General features: G+C 40.1%; 1 long non-coding RNA gene across 1 annotated transcript in view; it reads left to right on the forward strand.

Annotated features, from left to right (window-relative positions):
- LOC106558482 overlaps window positions 1-16,778 on the forward strand; it is a 127,641-nt gene that overhangs the window by 91,360 nt on the left and 19,503 nt on the right. Inside the window, exon 4 of the long non-coding RNA XR_005385953.1 lies at window positions 15,263-15,462. This is a non-coding gene — a long non-coding RNA (uncharacterized LOC106558482). The remainder of the gene's footprint in view (window positions 1-15,262; window positions 15,463-16,778) is intronic.

Below are 16,778 nucleotides of genomic sequence, written 5' to 3' on the forward strand. Positions count from 1 at the left end.
TATTCTCTTTACCACATGGCAGCTTGCTTCTCCAAAGCAAACAAGGGAGAAAGATAGCAGGTTTTCTAGCAAGACAGAGCCTTATATAATGTAATACAATTACAGGAATGACATCCTGCCATATTCTATTCGTTAGAAGCAAGTCACAGGCTCTGCCCACACTCAAGCAGAGGGAACCATAAAAACCTATGAGCTCCAGGAGACTAAGGATCATGGAACCACCTTAATGTCTACATGCTAAATATACTCATTTATTAAGGAAGTATCGAGGAAGGAGAACATTTTCTCTAATTCACACAAAGGTCTGGCACAGGTTAGCAAAGGCATTTTTTCCCATCTCAACCCTCTTTTTTGTTCTGGCCAAAGTGGTGTTAAAACGATAAGCTAAAGGACAGAAGTATATTTTATTAGATGGCAGAAAGTGACTAAAATCTGAGGGAATGTAATTGTGATATAGTTTTATAGGAATTCTTTTCATTTTGATAACATTTGCTAGAATGTGCCTGCTCTTGGAAAAGAGAAATCTCAATAAATAAATCACTACAACAGAAAATATCTTCTCTTGGCTCAAATTCTTTTTTCTTTTTATCTGACAAAAGATTTCCCACACAGGTTCTATAACGTTGTGTATTCACCTTTAGTGAGTTTAGAATACAATCACTTTCTAATGAGGTAACTCATTAATGTTGATCCAGTTTCTCTAGATTCCTCTAATTAACAATTATTATGAGCCATAGTGTGTTGGATGGGCAATTCTTGAAAATAATTTTATCCTTCAAAACCTTTTTCATTCCCATTGGCCCAGGCAGGGATTAGGTCTGAGTTACTGCTCGTCTTGACTGTTGCCACAGATTCCTGACTTCTTATTCTTGTCTATACCTTTCTGATTTGTTTCTCCATGGCTTAAAGCTTTTTTTTTGTAGTGCTTTGATCCCTTTATCTTAAATTATGTGCCCCTTTTCCTGTCCTCAAGGCCCTTCATGGTTCCCCTGCTGGCCAATCTAGCCTGTTGGTCCATTTCTCCACACTCTTCCCCAATAATCAGGGAAGCCATATTGGATGAGGAAAGCATGCTCTTCTATGTAATAGTCCTTTGTACATTCTGTTCCTTTGGCCTGAAATACAACTTCAACTCATTTCTTTAGTGCTTTGTTTTGTTTTGGTTATGTATTTATTAACTTATATTATGAAACATTTCAACTATAAAGAGAAATATAGAGAGCAATATAATAAACAAGTGCATTCATACCATCTGTTTTAAAGATATTGATAGCTTGCCTTATTTACCTCAGATGTATTTTTTTTTCAATTTTTTAGATGAAAATTTTCAAACATATAGAAAGTTGAAATACTAGTTCAACGGACACCAGTATATTTGGTATTGAGATCCAACAACTGTTAATATTTTGCCATATTATTCTCTCTCTCTCTCTTATTTCTTCTAATACCATTTCTTTCTCTACACACACATACTTTGAACATTTAAACCTATGTTAAGTTGTAGGCATCATTCATGATGCATCACTCCTTAATACATTCACTTGCACCTCCTAAAAATAAAGTGTTCTCCCACATAATCTTCGTATCCTTATTGGATCTAGGAAAATCAGCAGTTCCCTTACCTCAATGTGGTACTCTGTCCTTATAAAAATGGCAGTTTTCCCCAAAAGCTCTTTTTCATAACTTTTTGTTCTACCCAAGATCCAATCAGGTTTCACTCTACATTTTGGTTTGGTTTCCTAAAACTCTTATATTCTAGAATAGTCATCTACACAATCATACAATTTGTTCTTACGATATTGAATTTTAAAGTAATCAGGACAGTTGACTTGTGGCATATCTCGTAATCTGGATTTCTCTCACATGTTAATAATTAACACGTGTCTCCTGAAAACTGAAGGTTTTCCTCTTTCCTATTACCCTTTTGCCTAATGGTTTGGGTGTACATTGATGCCTGAATCAATGATACCATTTGTGGTTATGGAGTGATAATTTTCTAATTCTGTCAATTATTCTACATTTATTAGTTGCCTTTCTGCTGTAAAGAAGAGCATTCACTGATCAACTAGAAACGAATTTCAGCTCCTCATCTAGGGTGATTACTTCATTCTTCCCCTTTAATTAGCAATTTTCAGAGTAAATCATCTCCATTGATGGTAAATGAGTGAGTTTTTTCTCCTTTTTCTTATTTTGAGCATTGTCACAGGCTATCTTGATACCGATTTTCCCAGAAACAGACCCTGAGACAGGTAGTTATTTGAGAGGTGATTTCAGAAACATGGGAAGGGGGGCAAGGAAATGAGACAGGGAAGAGAAGGAAGATAATCAGGACTGCTGCTTATTACCCATTTCTTCCTGCAATGAACGAGTTGGATCCTGCTGCAGAACTCAGAGACCAGTGGAGTACATACATGTGCCATAGAGTCATCTCATTTTATAGGTATGTATCCACAACTTCGTCAGTCATTCTTTGAAGACTGCTCATGGGGAGCATTAATTTCCTGGCATTATCAGTCAAAAGGGCTTCAACACCCAGAGAAAATATGTAAAGAGGTAGAAATGGCGGCTAAAGTTTACTGACTAGAGGTTATCACTAACAGTCATCAGTTTGTTTTTTTTTTAAATAGATTTTAAAAGATTTTATTTATTTATTTGAGAAAGAGAAAAAGAAAGAGAGGGAATGAGAGTGAGAGAAAAACAGAGTAAGCAGGAGGGAGAAGGTGAGAGAATCTGAAGCGACTGCACTGAGTGCAGAGCCTGACGCAGGGCTCTATCTCACAACTGTGAGATCACAACCTGAGCCAAAACCAAGAGTCAGGTGCTTAACTGATTGAGCCACTCAGGTGCCCCAGTTTTAATTTTGATGCTCCAAGTCCAAGAATTAACCAGTGGGAACTCTTTGAATCCTGCTTGCCCTGCATCCTTTTGGCGCACTTGGATTAGTTTGAGCTCTTCCTTTCTGGACCGTGCCAGAATTAGGTGAACTTTAAAATGTTCTTGGCCCAGACCTGGCATTAAACATTTCTGCCAGGAGCTCTGATTCATTTTGGGGAGGGGGAGGGGAACCAAGATCTGAGAGCTAAAAGTGCCCATTGCCACTGGATTTGTGATCACTTCTTGGCCCTTTTAGTGGCCTACTTCCCAAGTTTACATACAAATTTTCAATTCAAATTTAACAAGACAGAATTTTTACTTAATATCTTTAATCTTACCTCTGCGTTTCTTTTCTCTCAGATGGAAAATATGGTATCTAATAACATTAACTTAAAATGTCAAAAGTACTATACCAATATTACTACTAACCGAAGAAAGATTTGCATCGTTTCTTTGCATTTCTTTTTGTTGTTACTATATCCCAATACAATCAGAGCACTATGTTCATTCTACAATCACTTGAAATAATTTTCTCCCTCTTTCTTTTTTCTTGTTTAACCATTTTGATATACAGTTAGGGTCATTTTCTTCTACTTGTTTTTCATTTCAGGGTTTTCCCGAACTCTGTTTCTGAAAACAGTAGAACATTTACATAACTCAGGCATCAAAACACATGCAAAGGAGTTCTCAGAGAAATCTGCCTTTTTTAGTTTCCTGGTTTATCTTTCTGGCACTCATTTTTGTATATGTATTATTTCCCTTTATTTCTTATCCATGACAGTCTACTATATATACTGTTACATATCTTGCATTTTTCTCTTACCAGTATATCCTGGAAGTTATTCCACTTCCACTCATAGAGATCTTCCTTGTTATCCTCCAAGTTGTATAACAATCCATTTTGTGGTTGTGGCATTGTTTATTATACAGCCACAATTGAAGGACTTTTGGGTCCCACTGAGCGGAGAGCCCAATGCTAGCTTGGTCAGAATTCTCTTTCTCTTTCTCTCATTCCCTCTGCCCCTCCCCCTGCTCACTCTTCCTCACATTCTCTCTCTCCCTCTAAAATAAATAAGCAAATCTTAAAAAATGAAGGACATTTGAGTCGATTCCAACCTGTGTGTATGTGTGTGCATGCTCACGCACATTCATACATAAGTGTGTGTTTAGGGAGGTGCCAGGTATGACTTGAGTAGATTCTCTGACTTGAGATTGCTTGGTCAAAGGGGAATCCTGTAAAGGGGCGCCTGGGTGTCTCAGTCAGTTAAGCATCTGCCTTTGGCTCAGGTCATGATCCAGGGGTCCTGGGATCCAACCCCGTGTCCAGCTTCCTGCTCAGTGGGAAGTCTGCTTCTCAGTCCCCCTCTGCCTGCTGCCTCGCCAGTTTGTGATCTCTCTCTCTGTTAAATAAATAAATAAAATCTTTTTTAAAAAAGTAATTCTGTAAAAAAAAAAGTAATTCCATAATTTGGTAATTTTATGTGACCTTTCCATATTCTTTTTCAAGTAGTACATTTTATTCTCCCACTTTACTGTCCGCAGCCTCACCAGTAAAGTTTGCTGTTGCCAGTGCATTTATTTATTCCAGTTGTACTCTCATGCTGTTTAAAAAGATAATGTCACATTTTTCTTTCCAAAATCCTTTTGCCTTCCAAAGTGTCCTTGTATCTAATTGCTTTGGTAAATACTTCCAATGCAATGTTAAAAGTAATGGTAATAGAATCCTTGCACTGTTTCTAACCATAGTGGGGAGGCCTCCAATGATTCCCTATTAAGATGTCAGCTTTATTTAATTTTATTTTATCATAAAGTAGGATCAGTTCCTATTTTATTAAATGTTTTCATAGGAATGGGTTTTGATTGTTGTCAACACTTTTAACATCCAAGTGGATAATATGATTTTAAAGATGCATTAATATGGAGCATTACATTAATGGATTTTTTTTAAATACTGAAACTTCCTTGCATTGCTGGAAAATTATTTGTTCAAAAAAATATATATTTAATATTAAAATGTAATATGTATAATACATGATATATATTTAATGTTCTATATTAGTTATAGATTAATAATATTAGAATATAGAATTAGAATATATTTAATATTTTACAGGATTCTATGTCCTAATGTTCTATCTAGGATTTTTGCATCAGAGAGATTGGTATCAGCATCAGGTGTCAATGTTATATTCATCACAAAATCAGAACTTAAACATTTTTCTAAGTTCTGGAACTTTTCTAAGTTCTAAAATTATGTAAGTAACACTAGGAGTATCTGACTTTTGAAGATTTGTAGAAATTCCCTGTGAAACTACTTGGTCCACTGATCTTTAGAGAAAAGTTCTTTAATAATTTTCTCTATTACTTCTATGAAAACTTATCTTTTTAAACTTGATGTCTCTACTGACATCAGTTAGAATGAATTACACTTTTTAAGAAACTTACCTATTTTATATAAGTTTTCAAATGTATTTATATGCATGGAAATATACAAGGTAATATCTTAAGATATTTTATAATTTCATTGGTTTCTATGGTTATTGTCATCACATTTGATGTACTTGTGCTTTCTGCCCTGCTTCTTTTGATTAGATTAACTATTCATGGTTTTATTTTATATTTTATTATATTAGTGCTGTTCATTTTCTCAGTTCTAACTTATGATTATCTGGTTTTATATCTCTAAATTCCTTCCTTCTGATTTCTTTGGCTTCGTTTTCATATTCATTTTCTAATTTCCATTTTCCTTACTTTTTGAATTTATTGTTAAAATCACTTGTTTTCTAAGTTTCGTTTTTACTGCTATAAATATTTAGGGTTATGAGTTTTCTTCTTAATGATGTAATTGGATCTCCTAATACATCATCTTCATTGTTCTGTCCCTCCCTGAGTGGCAGATCTATTTAGCACGGAAGACTTCCAATCAATATGAACAAAGGGAACATTTGAGACATATATTCCCCAGAATTAGGGTTCATCATCAGCCTAGGCAAATTGGAAAGAAAAAGATCTTAAAAGTAAAAATGTTCTGGGGCACCTCGTGGCTCAGTTGATTAAGCCCCCAACTCTCGATTTCTGCTCAGGCCATGATCTTGGGATCCTGGGATCAAGCCCCAAGGTGCTGGGGATCAAGCTCAGGCTCCATGCCCAGTGGGGGGGTCTGCTTGTGATTCTCTCCCCCTCTGCCCTTCCACCCCACTGTGCTCTCTCTCCCTCTCAAATAAATAAATAAATCTTTTTTAAAAAAGTAAAAATGTTCTCTCTTCCTTTACTCTTAAAGTCTCCTTTCGGTCCCCACTTTGCCTAGGTGAATGATGATCACTTATTCCCAGGAAGATATGTCTCATCTATTTCCCTTGTTCATGTTAATTGGAAGTCTTAGGTATTAACAAGGTTGTGATATGATTTTGAGCAAAGAGATACATGGGGTCTTCTTTTAATATGGAGTTCTGGGTGTCCCTGCAGTACCAGGCATTTTAGGACTAGGCCTTGTAATGTACTTTTAGTATATTTTCCTCATATAATAGACTGTTAACTTTTTTAAGGCATGGATTTGATTGATTGACTAATTAATAATTATTTATTTAGCTTTCTTTTTTGCAGTCTCAGCTCCTAGCAAAAGTGCTTAGGGGAGTAGTTTTCCAATTGTGGTCTGAGGACCACTGAGATCAAAATCACCTACAGAGTGGAAAAGAGAGGCTGTTCAAATGTACAGTTCTGGGTCCTGAACCAGATACACCGAATCAGAGTCTCTAGAGGGTAAGGCCTGGGAATTCTGCATTTGAAATAAAGTCACCAGGGAATTCTTATATGGTTTGCACATTCCTGGCCTAGAATTTAGATCACTCAATATACATTTGTTGAATTAAATCTGCTTACATAAATGACCAGCGTGGGAAATGAAGCATGTTGGAAATGTTAGATTCTTGCAGGTTTGCTCAGACTTTTAAAATGATTTGAGAATCCTGGAGATATCCCATCCCCTTGAGTGGTGAAAATCTGAATAGGTAACTTTTACAAAACCAATCAATTTAAAATTACTGAGTGGTGGAAATTTGAATAGGGAACTTCTTTAACACAAATCAAGTTAAAATCACCTATAGAGAGATACCACTGCTAAATGTTTGGGGCGGCTGTCATTAACTGATATTCTGAAAGCCACATAACCAAGACCTTGGTTTTTCATTTTGTTCCTCGTTGTCGGAAAAAACAAAACAAAACAAAACAAAACAAGAAAATCACCCTTAATTCGAGAAATTAGTTGGAATCTCTTATCTGTTAGAGAAATTCAGTTCTAGCAAGTCCCAGCCTAAGCTCACCAGAATTGATAAGCCATGGCTGACGTTTTTTACTGCAGGGTGCAGCGACAGCCTGTTTCCATGGAAACAGACGCCAGCTTGCTGAAAACAGAAGTACGAACTTTAGCATTAATGATTATTTCAATTTGAATTCAATTGATTTCAGGGTAAATCTGGAGACATCTTGGTGGTATCATTGTGAGTGCTGTAGGCATGGCCCACCCTATATTAAAACAGCTTAATGAATATAACAAGGTGCTGGGGGTTATAAAAGAAATCCAGAGCTCAGTGCTGAAGTAAGCATAAGAAAAGCATATACCGAAGTCTTAAAAGTCAATTTTTGCACTGTAGACATGAATAAGTGACTTGCTCTTAACGAATTTAAATTGCCCTTGACAAAGCAAAATCATTATGGAATTGGTTTGTAGGTCCCTCCCACATACACGAAAGGAAGAGAATACATAAAGAGGCAAAGAAAAGCAGAAGCCTGATTTGGGAGAGCTCTGTGCTTTACTCTCTGTGGTTTGAGGCTGACAGCATTAGGGTTCCTTAAATTTCATCTCTTACCTTCAGCATCACTTAATTTCACTCCTTGGCTTCCCCACCGTGTGTGTGTGTGTGTGTGTGTGTGTGTGTGTGTACACTGAAATGTCAGAGATCGCTTATCAGTTGGGTGCACTCAGGCTGGGACTTGCTAGCACTGAATTTCTTGAATGCCACCAGCTGTGAGATTCTAGCTTCTAGAATAGTTGTGGCCTCTCCCTATGTATATTCAAGAATTCCTACTTTGAAAGTAAATGTCTTCAGAAGGGGTTTCTGTATTACGACATTATTCGGCCCAGAAAGTAAGAGGTTGGGATTAGATGTAAGTTGACTCAGAGCTAGAAATTGTGACAGAAGAAGTCATTGGTGAGAGGTCAGGATAAGTGGCCCGAAGGAGAGAAAAAAGGAAGAGTGGAGTTTGCCGAAAGCCAATCTCATCCATTGAACTATTTCATTGGGGCTCAACTCAGACTATAAAATATTATGTACATATTTAAAAAATGAAAAAAAAAACAAAAACAAGATGGAGCCAATGTCTAAACTAGGACTTTGAAAAAATCATTATTTCTCCCTAGAGAAGTATGTGAAAGTGTACATTTCTTGGCCACTGGTCACAAAGCAGAGGATCTTGACAAAGCCAAAAGCCCAAGGTTGTAAGATAGGAAGCTTCAGGAGTGAGGATTCTATTTCAGGCATACCTGAAATAGAAGGACATTATTAAGGCTGCCCCCCGGATTCCCTCTGTTCCATGTCCTAATTCTCTGATCTCGTTCTCCAGCTTCTTTGTGCTTGAAACAGCCAACCTCTGTGACCCTCTTCCCATTACTATCCTTTGGGTTAATGGAGCTATTTCCTTTGCATAGAGAGCCAGAAATGCCTGCAAATTCATATGCCAATGCCAATACGTTCCTGTTGTGGGACTATGAAAGCCTAGACCCCTTTTGGGTGAGACAAACACTGGGATGTAATTAATGATCTAGAATTCACTGTAGCATCAGGCTGAGGCTGGGACTCTGGCTGAAGTCTTATCCTTGTTTGGCTTTTACCCCATCTTGCCCTGTGTTTTAACCAGCCTCCCAAATGGCGCCTGGGAACCCTCACTGGTATTCATGCCCTTGCGTGGTCATTTCCCACACTGAAGAGGGCCAACCTGTCTAACCATTAGGATATTGCGGAAATGATGGCATGTGACTTTCAAGGCTAGTGCATAAAAGGTATTGTGTCTTCCACCTTGCTATTTCTTGAGTTGTCTTTTTTAAGGGAAGCACTCAGATAAGTCTACAAAGGGATCTATGTGATAAGGAGCTGACCCCTCTCACCAGTAGCTAGCACAGACTTGCCATTCATATGGATGAGTCATTCTGGAAGTGGATCATCTAGCCCTAGTCAAGCCTTCACATGGCTACAGCCTTGGCTGACATCTTGACTCATTTTATGAGGGATACTGAGCCAGAACCACCCAGCTAAGCTGCTCCTGAATTCCTGCACCTTGGGAAACGTGTGCAACAGGAAATGTTGGTTATTATTTTAAGCCACTAAAATTTTTTAAAGATTTTATTTATGAGAGAGAGAGAGAGAGAGAGAGAGGCAGAGGGAGAAGCAGGCGTCATGCAGGAAGCCTGATGTGGGACTCGATCCTGGGACTCCAGGATCACCCCTGGGCTGAAGGCAGGCGCTAAACCGCTGAGCCACCCAGGGATCCCCAAGCCACGAAATTTTGAGGTACTTTTTTTCTGTAGCAATAGAAAACTGATATATCTCACTTCCTCCAACTTTCTTCCTGATTTCTCTTGGTACAATTTGCTTAATAGGTAACTTGCACCTAAATCTCATCTGCTTCTGGTGAACCTGACCTAAGACATTTGGATTCAAATTCCGGCTCTGCCATCTATTAACAGTGTGACCTTGGGCAAATCACAAATCTCTTTTGTGCCCCAGTAAAATGTGGATGATGACCGTGCTGACCTCTTAGAGTCGCGTGAAGATGGAAAGGCTCAGTGATTGTAAAGCACGTAGCAGAGTGCCTGGCATATTGTTAAATCTCAGTAATTTCAGCCCTTATTATGAGAGTAGGATGGAGTGGCACTTGTCAGCTGTGAGGGCCAAACAAATGGAATTTTTTCATAGCCTGTGTCCCCGGTCTTCCATCTTACTGGCTTTTGACCATAAGGAAGCATGACCAAGAGACTGTGGATGCTTCAGCCCAACTTGCAAAAGACAATTGGCCCATGCGCTTCTTGTGATAGGTCAATAGTGTCATCTTTATAAATGAAACTCAGACCGTTGCATTATTGCGATAAGATCTGCCATTTTGCCTTAAGTAAACAAACCTCGCTGCCTGATTCATCACTTGTCTTGCTGCAAAGGAAGCATGGAGCCGAAGCAGCTATTTCACCAGCTGAGTGACAATGCTTTTCTGGTGGAAACTGAAGACCAGACACTGCCCTCCTCCCATAGCTTTTTAAATCTGGGACAAAGCGTAGCAAGCCATACCCCAATTAAGACTCTTTAGAAAGGGAGATATTCTTTTCTTCTAGTAAGCCCAAGTCAAAAAATTCTTCATGCAATATTACCACATACATAGATAGTAGGCAATTGTAATAGACTGGAGAAAAAGATGATCATGTTCCAACAGCGAAGAGCTAATGAAGAAAAATCAGAATTCTGTGAGCAGAGCGGGGAGTGTGAGATGAAGAGATTCTGGACTTTAGACTCCAGCTAAGTAGCGAATGAGCAAGAATTCCACATTAATGAGAGGTCTAAGGGAAGAGCCAGATGAACTGGCTATGCACACAGGGACTCTGAGAGAGCTCTCAGTGCCATTCGTTTTTCTACCATGGCTGAGAAAAACGCCTTCCGCAGCCCCAGTGAGATTTCAGAGAACGTTTCCTCCTGAATTCTGTTTTAACCTCCGCAGTCTAAGTTGTAATTACCAGCTGTGAAGACTTGTTGATTATTTATCGCGAGACAAAGCATTTGGAGGATTTAAAGATGAGAGGTAGAAGTAGGAAGTGCGGTTGGAAAGAAGGCCAAGTACCACAACGAGTTTTGAGACTCAACGGTATGTAGATCCATAAGAGTTTGCTCTATTTCCAGGATTCTCTGAGGAATACGCCCTAAAACAGGCACGGCTGGTAATGTTGGTTATTCAGAGCCTTTCTTGAGCTTCCTGTGGAATTTGTGATGAAGCCAACACATGAAACTGTCAACCGATGCCAAAAGAGATGTTCCTTTTGGCTCAGGTAATAGCTCTGTTTAACACATGTTGGCGAAGCCTGCCAATAGTCATAGGGATGATGCACTGGAATTTCAAAAAAGGAACTTTCGATTGAGAGCAAAAGTCATACAAGGAAGGTCCTCGGTCAGCTCAAGGATTGTTCTTTCATGGTACAGGGAGAGGGAAAAATCCTTGAGCGGCTCTGACCTTTTATCCATCATGATGGATTGACCATCACTGTGTGCATCATTGACTTTCAAACTACGTGTTAAGCTCTTGTTTATACAGTACTCCCTCTAGCAGTTTGCACAGAGTGGCTTAACTGGGCACTCTCACGCACTGTTGGTAGGAGGAAAAATGACTATAGGCTTTTGGTAGACAATTTCTGAATATGTACCAGAATTTAAAATGTATGGCATCCGTTAGGGTCTTGGCACAAAACAGATGGCACCTCCACACTGAGTGTTGAGAGCATACAGTAAAGGTTTAGGGAAACCAACAAGGGATGGTACAGTACCTGTGGCTGGCCAGAGCAGGGAACTATTGCCATCCTAGGACTGAGGGGTAAGAAGAAGGATTGGTCGACAGAACTTGGAGCTGTATGGCAGGACATGCCTCCAGGGGCTATGGCCCTTGGTAGAAGAATACAGCCATGTTTTCGTAGAAGTTTTGCTGGCAGGGAGAATTCCAAGAGAAACGAACACCTCAAACTCACTCCCCTACCTTCTTGCAATCTCTTGCCCACATCTCCTGGTAGCAAAACTCAACCAGAAGCCAGAGGCAAGGAAAGCCACAGTTACAGTCCATATAGGTTCTTCTCCTTGGGCAAGGAACAGTGTGCTGAAGGATGCAGAATGGGTCTTCCAGAACAAAGAAAAGATCTAGCACATACACATGCCTTTTGACTCTTATTTTTACAATACTTTCCAAAGAAATATTCCAACAGACTTTCAGAAATAATCAGTATAGAAATTTCTTCATAATAGAGAAAAACTGGAAAGGACCTAAATTTCCATTAAGAGGAGAAAGGTTTAAAAAAAAAGGCATATTCATCTTATGGAATACTGTGCATCTGTTAGGGAAAATAAGAGAGAATCAATATGGGCTGATATGGAAACATGGCCAAGATGTACAGTCATGTAAAAAAAATGCAAACCTAGCAAACAAAACAACAATGCAAGTTGCAGGTCAATGTGTCCAATATGACACAGTTATTACAGTTTTGTTAGTTTTGTTAGAGAGAAAAGTTTTATCACAGTTTTGTTAGAGAGAAAAGCCTGTAATCCCTGACATGTGCATCTAAATATTTATGCATAAACCTGGTTGGGATGAGCAGGTAAAAAGGAAATTTTAGTATTTTTCTGAGAGACATTTTTATTGGTTGAGATGTTTACCAGGATATGTTTATGAATTAGTCAGATGAACCAATAAGACAGAGCAAGTGAGAAACTTGGGCAAAGCATAACTTGCAAACTCATGGAAGGCAGAAATGGACCCCTTTCTGAGTGCCTTTCCTTCCTTACCTTTCTGTATCCACTCTGCTTTGTGGGCATTGAGAGTCCTTGATGGTCAGTCTTAGTCCTGCCCTTTGCCAAGCCAATGCCTGGCAACCCTGGGGAGTTATTGCCATCAGCCTGTTGGGCATGGGATATGCTCACTGATCTGTCTCCTTTCTCTTTGACCCTTGCTGTGTCAGCTGGCTCCTCAACCCAACCGTATCATGTTGAGACTTGGGCAAGATGCAGCAAATGCACCCTGCCCCATGCCGATACCTGTAGCTGGAATCTTTGGCCTTCTGATCCGAGCCCCACATCTTCTCTGTGGCTTGTTCTGTTGCTTCATCTCTTTCCAATTTCCTGATTGCTCAAGTTCTCCCATTTGGCATGCATGCTGTTTGGTTGCTCTAGTTTACCAATGCCACTTGCTGTTGTCATTGTTTCATTCTGGTGCTTTGTAATTGTGCTTCTGATAACTTGCCCCTTTGGCTACATGGACATGCCAATGCTGTGCTGCCTTAGCTGACAGCCCTGCCTGGTATGGCCCCATTTCTGGCCCCAGAGAAGCTCTTCCCTTGGGTTTCTAATATACTCAGGTTTCTTTGGGTCTGTGGTCCTGTCCTGGACCCAGCTTGCTTGGTTGGGACCTACTAGTCTTGCCTGGCTCCTATTGATATTCTCTCACTGAAGGACTTCACTTTGCCTCCTGTACATCCAACTTCTTCTGTCTTTTTTATTTATTTATTCATGAGACACAGAGAGGGAGAGAGAGAGGCAGAGGGAGAAACGGGCTCCATGCAGGGAGCCCGATATGGGATGCGATCCCTGGACTCCAGGATCACGCCCTGAGCCGAAGGCACTCAACCACTGAGCCAGCCAGGTGTCCCCAACTTCTTCTGTCTTGCTGTAAATCAAGCAGGCCACCTAGAACTACTTGTGGCAAATTCTTAAGTCTCATTATCGAGCAATTTTCAAAGTGTCATTGTCCCCAGACCAACAATGTCAGTATCACCCGGAAACTTGTGAAAAAACACAAACCCTTGACCTCACTTAGGCCTACCAAATTGGAACCTCTGGGTTCGGGGCCTAGCAATTCTTTGTTTTAATAACATGATTATTCTTCATGCCAAGAAAGAAGAAATAGTAATACATAGGAAAGGATCCCAGGTAGTCCTGGTAGTGCTTAAATGTGGAGTATGACATCAGAACTATCTGTAATACTATTCTTTTCTTTTAATAGTTTTTTTAAAGATTTATTTATTTATTTAAGAGAGAGAGCACAAGCACACGGTGGGGGGAAGGGGAGGCAGAGGGAGGGGAGAGACTCTCCAGCAGACTCCCCACTGAGCGAGGAGACTGATGTGGGGCTTGATCCCAGGACCCTGAAATCAGAACCTAAGCTGAAATCAAGAATTGAACGTTTAACCAACTGAGCCACCCAAGGGGCCCCTGTCTATAGTACTTTTCGGGTTGATTTACACATCTTTTCAGCTTGCATTTATTGAGCATTACATGCAATGCACTGTGCTGAATGCTATGGAAGATGAGTAAGAGAATGATATAAGGCACCCAACCCTAACTCTGCTGCCTTCAATGGGCTTCCAAGCTGTTTTGGGAGATGAGGCATATAGTATGAAAAAGTCCAAATGACAAGAAAAGACAATCCTGAAGTGCCCCATGAGGATCATTGAGTGATCATAGTGGGCTAGAATGGTCTGGGAAAATGGGGCTAAAGAAGGCTGGTGGGATTTAGATTACAGGCTGAAGGATAGTCCATCCAGAACACATGTAGATAAAATATGGAGTTGTGTCTATGGAAAGACAGATAGGCTGGACTTCTCAAAGCAGGGAAAGTAGCAACGTTGAGCTCCCAAATCTCCATCTGTGAAGTCATGGGCACTGCTAGTGCCCTTTTCACTTGCTCAACTATAATCTGGTTCCTGTGGCACTCAGCCCCCTTGGTTACCAGGTTTCTACCTACTGACCTGGGCCAACTGGTTACCTCCCCCATGAGTCATCTCTACTGGTAAGTGGTGTGTCTTCCAAATAGTTCTTTCCTTGTCTCTTATCTTATGCAGTTGCCTTTTGGGATTTGGTTATTCATATCCTCAGATTGCATGAGGGAAGAAAACTCAGGCTTCGTTCTCTTTATTCCCTACCTGGCTATGTAATTTGAAGCAGGTGGTGCTCCTTAGCTGTCCTCTCCTAGGGTTGCACTGTGTGTTTGGGGTACAAATCATCAGCTCCAAAGCTCTACACACAGTCCTTCATTTGGGGCCTAGAAAGTCCTCTATTCAAGGAGCCCCAGGGCCTGCCTGAGGACCCTGGGGCTTCCTGAGGTACACAGGCAAATTAGACCCAAACGGTGACACCAAGTGACACTTAATTTTTATTTGAGTTTGAGTACCTCTTTAAAATAAATGCACACAACATTTAGAACCACCCCTCAGGGACTCATTTGGACTATCTTTTCATGGAAATAACTAATAGATATTACAGCTGAATATTTTAAGAAACTATTTCAAGGAAGGTTTCTTGGGTATGTTTTTTCCTTCCTCAAGGACATTGTTGTGCTCTGCATAATTGGTAAATTAGATATTATGAAGAAAAAAGATCAATGAGGGCCGTGAACTGCCAAGAGGGCAGAAGTAGAAGCAACTAATGGTGAGGGTTGTTTCATGGGCTTGCATTGTGTGGGCACACTTCCTTTTCTGAGAAGAGCCAATAAATTATGCTACAGAGAGCCAAAACAAGCAAGTGAGCATGCTTGGCTGTTGGTGGCTGCTTTGCAAATATTTTAAGTACTGCATTCTTGACTCTTTTTCCTTTCCAAGGATATCACCTTGGTACTCTCATTTAGGTATTATTGCCAGGCAGCTTTCTGAGGAATGACATCTCGTTAGACCGGGCTCCTCTGGTAGAAATGTGCCAGCGACAGACATTCTGACTTCACTTCCATGAGAACTCTCAACCACAGAGAACCAAGATGGCCCGAGGGCTGGAATCAGAACAAGACCCACTGTGTGCTCCTCCGGTACGTCCCAGTTTCCTGTAGTAGCCACAGCAGGACTTGTGTTTCTAATGATTCAGCTCTTATGCAATCAGTGTAGCTCCTTTTAAGAACATTATAACCATCTTTTTTTTAAAAAAATCTTATTTATTTATTTGACAGAGAGAGGGGGAGTGAGAGAGAGCGCACAAGCATGGGGAGCCGCAGAGGAAGAGGGAGAAGCAGACTCCTTGCCGAGCAGGGAGCTAGACATTGGGCTCAATCTCAGGACCCTGAGATCATGACCTGAACCGAAGGCAGACGTGTAACTGCTTGAGCCATCCAGATGCCCCTGCAACCTTATTTTTTCCTTTCGTCTTTTTTTGCAAGGAAAAAGAAGCTGCTAGGGAGGGAATCTCAGGTACTCGTGGGGAGGCTTCAGCACATCAGGCAATGATAGAGATGGTTGCAAAGTGAGATGAGGATCAAAGTCAATTTAGACCTAAGAGGACTCATGATGTCATATATTCTGAGCCACTTCCCAAGGCCATTAATTCTTGCACAGAAGTTGTGGTTTGTAAAGGATAAATCCCATTTGCCTCAGTTGTGCTCACTATTAGAGGATGACGATCCAAGGGCCCTGACATATGAAACAAACCCAGGCTGCAGTGATGTTTACTTTGGGTTCACTGTGATGATAGGTTTTGAAACTTCTTTCAGAATCAAAAATTTTAAATCGAGGGATAAACAGTCACATATGGAGTATGGACCCCTCATAATGTAACTTGATTTTTATGTGTCTATCTGTTCAATCAGACTGTGAACTTCTCTGGGTAGGGGTATGTTTCATTCCCCTCTGTAATGCCAGGCAATAATAATCTAAAGCCTGCCACATAAGATACTCAATAAGAACATTTGTACCGATTGAATAAATATATACATAAAGGAAGGAAAGAATGTTGGGAAGAAAAGATGCAGAGAACTTGCAAATGTTTTGGGCCATCAGGAACTATACAAGAAATCCCTGGGATCTGCCGGATGGTAGATTGAACAGCTGGGTTAAATACTTGTTCTTGTGACACTTGAACTTTTGGACACTTGGGAAAAGATTCTGGAGTGGGTAAATTCTGGGGAGAGTAAATTTAATTTCCCCGCCCTAATTCTAAGTACTATTTTGCAAGCTTGTCAGTTCCAGATTTACTGTGGACTCCTTAGGGTATTGACCAGGTTTGTCAATATCTGGTGCTACGAAAGCTCTTAAACTTACTATTTGTTTACTCTTTGCTTTATTCCAAGGTATTTGGAAGTGTTTATGTAAGGAAAAAAAATATAACAAGTGATAGGAAAATCTGATTAACAGG

The sequence above is a fragment of the Canis lupus genome, chromosome X (genome assembly GCF_011100685.1).
Source record: "Canis lupus familiaris isolate Mischka breed German Shepherd chromosome X, alternate assembly UU_Cfam_GSD_1.0, whole genome shotgun sequence".
NCBI classification, from domain to species: domain Eukaryota; kingdom Metazoa; phylum Chordata; class Mammalia; order Carnivora; family Canidae; genus Canis; species Canis lupus.